Source organism: Idiotropiscis lumnitzeri, unplaced genomic scaffold (genome assembly GCF_059441095.1).
Source record: "Idiotropiscis lumnitzeri isolate Australia: NSW breed Sydney's pygmy pipehorse unplaced genomic scaffold, RoL_Ilum_1.0 HiC_scaffold_202, whole genome shotgun sequence".
Classification (NCBI taxonomy): Eukaryota; Metazoa; Chordata; class Actinopteri; order Syngnathiformes; family Syngnathidae; genus Idiotropiscis; species Idiotropiscis lumnitzeri.
In genome coordinates this window covers 175,132-179,256 of record NW_028283740.1, presented here as the reverse complement: position 1 = coordinate 179,256, position 4,125 = coordinate 175,132, and positions in this window count along the sequence as shown.

Below are 4,125 nucleotides of genomic sequence, written 5' to 3'. Positions count from 1 at the left end.
TTCCACCTTTATATAGTGTAAAAAGACATCCTGAAGCCTGGGCAGTCATTAATTTGATTGTCCAGTATTTCCCTTATGAGATAATGCCTCACATAGCAAATGTGTACAGCGCGAGCTGAAAATGCATTTACAGCACTAAAAAAACAAACTTTTATAACAGCTAAACCAAACGTTTCCAATGTAAATTTCCACATTTATATAGTGTAAAAAGACATCCTGAAGCCTGGGCAGTCATTAATTTGATTGTCCAATATTTCCCTTATGAGATAATGCCTCTCATAGCAAATGTGTACAGCGCGAGCTGAAAATGCATTTACAGCACTAAAAAACCAAACTTTTATAACAGCTAAACCAAACGTTTCCAATGTAAATTTCCACCTTTATATAGTGTAAAAAGACATCCTGAAGCCTGGGCAGTCATTAATTTGATTGTCCAATATTTCCCTTATGAGATAATGCCTCTCATAGCAAATGTGTACAGCGCGAGCTGAAAATGCATTTACAGCACTAAAAAAACAAACTTTTATAACAGCTAAACCAAACGTTTCCAATGTAAATTTCCACCTTTATATAGTGTAGAAAGGCATCCTGAAGCCTGGAAAGTCATTAATTTGATTGTCCAGTATTTCCTTCATGAGATATTGCAACACTTAGAAAAAGTGTACAGCGCCAGCAGACAATGAATTTTCAGCACTAAAAAAACGAAACTTCATTAACAGCTAAACTAAATGTTTCCAATGTAAATTTCCACCTTTATATAGTGTAAAAAGACATCCTGAAGCCTGGGCAGTCATTAATTTGATTGTCCAATATTTCCCTTATGAGATAATGCCTCTCATAGCAAATGTGTACAGCGCGAGCTGAAAATGCATTTACAGCACTAAAAAACCAAACTTTTATAACAGCTAAACCAAACGTTTCCAATGTAAATTTCCACCTTTATATAGTGTAAAAAGGCATCCTGAAGCCTGGAAAGTCTTTAATTTGATTGTCCAGTATTTCCTTCATGAGATATTGCAACACTTAGAAAAAGTGTACAGCGCCAGCAGACAATGAATTTTCAGCACTAAAAAAACGAAACTTCATTAACAGCTAAACTAAATGTTTCCAATGTAAATTTCCACCTTTATATAGTGTAAAAAGACATCCTGAAGCCTGGGCAGTCATTAATTTGATTGTCCAATATTTCCCTTATGAGATAATGCCTCTCATAGCAAATGTGTACAGCGCGAGCTGAAAATGCATTTACAGCACTAAAAAACCAAACTTTTATAACAGCTAAACCAAACGTTTCCAATGTAAATTTCCACCTTTATATAGTGTAAAAAGGCATCCTGAAGCCTGGAAAGTCTTTAATTTGATTGTCCAGTATTTCCTTCATGAGATATTGCAACACTTAGAAAAAGTGTACAGCGCCAGCAGACAATGAATTTCCAGCACTAAAAAAACGAAACTTCATTAACAGCTAAACTAAACGTTTCCAATGTAAATTTCCACCTTTATATAGTGTAAAAAGACATCCTGAAGCCTGGGCAGTCATTAATTTGATTGTCCAATATTTCCCTTATGAGATAATGCCTCTCATAGCAAATGTGTACAGCGCGAGCTGAAAATGCATTTACAGCACTAAAAAAACAAACTTTTATAACAGCTAAACCAAACGTTTCCAATGTAAATTTCCACCTTTATATAGTGCAGAAAGGCATCCTGAAGCCTGGAAAGTCATTAATTTGATTGTCCAGTATTTCCTTCATGAGATATTGCAACACTTAGAAAAAGTGTACAGCGCCAGCAGACAATGAATTTTCAGCACTAAAAAAACGAAACTTCATTAACAGCTAAACCAAACGTTTCCAATGTAAATTTCCACCTTTATATAGTGTAAAAAGACATCCTGAAGCCTGGGCAGTCATTAATTTGATTGTCCAATATTTCCCTTATGAGATAATGCCTCTCATAGCAAATGTGTACAGCGCGAGCTGAAAATGCATTTACAGCACTAAAAAACCAAACTTTTATAACAGCTAAACCAAACGTTTCCAATGTAAATTCCCACCTTTATATAGTGTAGAAAGGCATCCTGAAGCCTGGAAAGTCATTAATTTGATTGTCCAGTATTTCCTTCATGAGATATTGCAACACTTAGAAAAAGTGTACAGCGCCAGCAGACAATGAATTTCCAGCACTAAAAAAACGAAACTTCATTAACAGCTAAACTAAACGTTTCCAATGTAAATTTCCACCTTTATATAGTGTAAAAAGACATCCTGAAGCCTGGGCAGTCATTAATTTGATTGTCCAATATTTCCCTTATGAGATAATGCCTCTCATAGCAAATGTGTACAGCGCGAGCTGAAAATGCATTTACAGCACTAAAAAAACAAACTTTTATAACAGCTAAACCAAACGTTTCCAATGTAAATTTCCACCTTTATATAGTGTAAAAAGACATCCTGAAGCCTGGGCAGTCATTAATTTGATTGTCCAATATTTCCCTTATGAGATAATGCCTCTCATAGCAAATGTGTACAGCGCGAGCTGAAAATGCATTTACAGCACTAAAAAACCAAACTTTTATAACAGCTAAACCAAACGTTTCCAATGTAAATTTCCACCTTTATATAGTGTAGAAAGGCATCCTGAAGCCTGGAAAGTCATTAATTTGATTGTCCAGTATTTCCTTCATGAGATATTGCAACACTTAGAAAATGTGTACAGCGCCAGCAGACAATGAATTTTCAGCACTAAAAAAACGAAACTTCATTAACAGCTAAACCAAACGTTTCCAATGTAAATTTCCACATTTATAGAGTGTAAAAAGGCATCCTGAAGCCTGGGAAGTCATTAATTTGATTGTCCAGTATTTCCCTTATGATATAATGCCTCACATAGCAAATGTGTACAGCGCGAGCTGAAAATGCATTTACAGCACTAAAAAACCAAACTTTTATAACAGCTAAACCAAACGTTTCCAATGTAAATTTCCACCTTTATATAGTGTAGAAAGGCATCCTGAAGCCTGGAAAGTGATTAATTTGATTGTCCAGTATTTCCTTCATGAGATATTGCAACACTTAGAAAAAGTGTACAGCGCCAGCAGACAATGAATTTTCAGCACTAAAAAACCGAAACTTCATTAACAGCTAAACTAAACGTTTCCAATGTAAATTTCCACCTTTATATAGTGTAAAAAGACATCCTGAAGCCTGGGCAGTCATTAATTTGATTGTCCAATATTTCCCTTATGAGATAATGCCTCTCATAGCAAATGTGTACAGCGCGAGCTGAAAATGCATTTACAGCACTAAAAAAACAAACTTTTATAACAGCTAAACCAAACGTTTCCAATGTAAATTTCCACCTTTATATAGTGTAGAAAGGCATCCTGAAGCCTGGAAAGTCATTATTTTGATTGTCCAGTATTTCCTTCATGAGATATTGCAACACTTAGAAAAAGTGTACAGCGCCAGCAGACAATGAATTTTCAGCACTAAAAAAACGAAACTTCATTAACAGCTAAACCAAACGTTTCCAATGTAAATTTCCACATTTATAGAGTGTAAAAAGGCATCCTGAAGCCTGGGAAGTCATTAATTTGATTGTCCAGTATTTCCCTTATGAGATAATGCCTCACATAGCAAATGTGTACAGTGCGAGCTGAAAATGCATTTTCAGCACTAAAAAACCAAACTTTTGTAACAGCTAAACCAAACGTTTCCAATGTAAATTTCCACCTTTATATAGTGTAAAAAGACATCCTGAAGCCTGGGCAGTCATTAATTTGATTGTCCAGTATTTCCCTTATGAGATAATGCCTCACATAGCAAATGTGTACAGCGCGAGCTGAAAATGCATTTACAGCACTAAAAAAACAAACTTTTATAACAGCTAAACCAAACGTTTCCAATGTAAATTTCCACATTTATAGAGTGTAAAAATGCATCCTGAAGCCTGGGAAGTCATTAATTTGATTGTCCAGTATTTCCCTTATGAGATAATGCCTCACATAGCAAATGTGTACAGTGCGAGCTGAAAATGGCTTTTCAGCACTAAAAAACCAAACTTTTATAACAGCTAAACCAAACGTTTCCAATGTAAATTTCCACCTTTATATAGTGTAAAAAG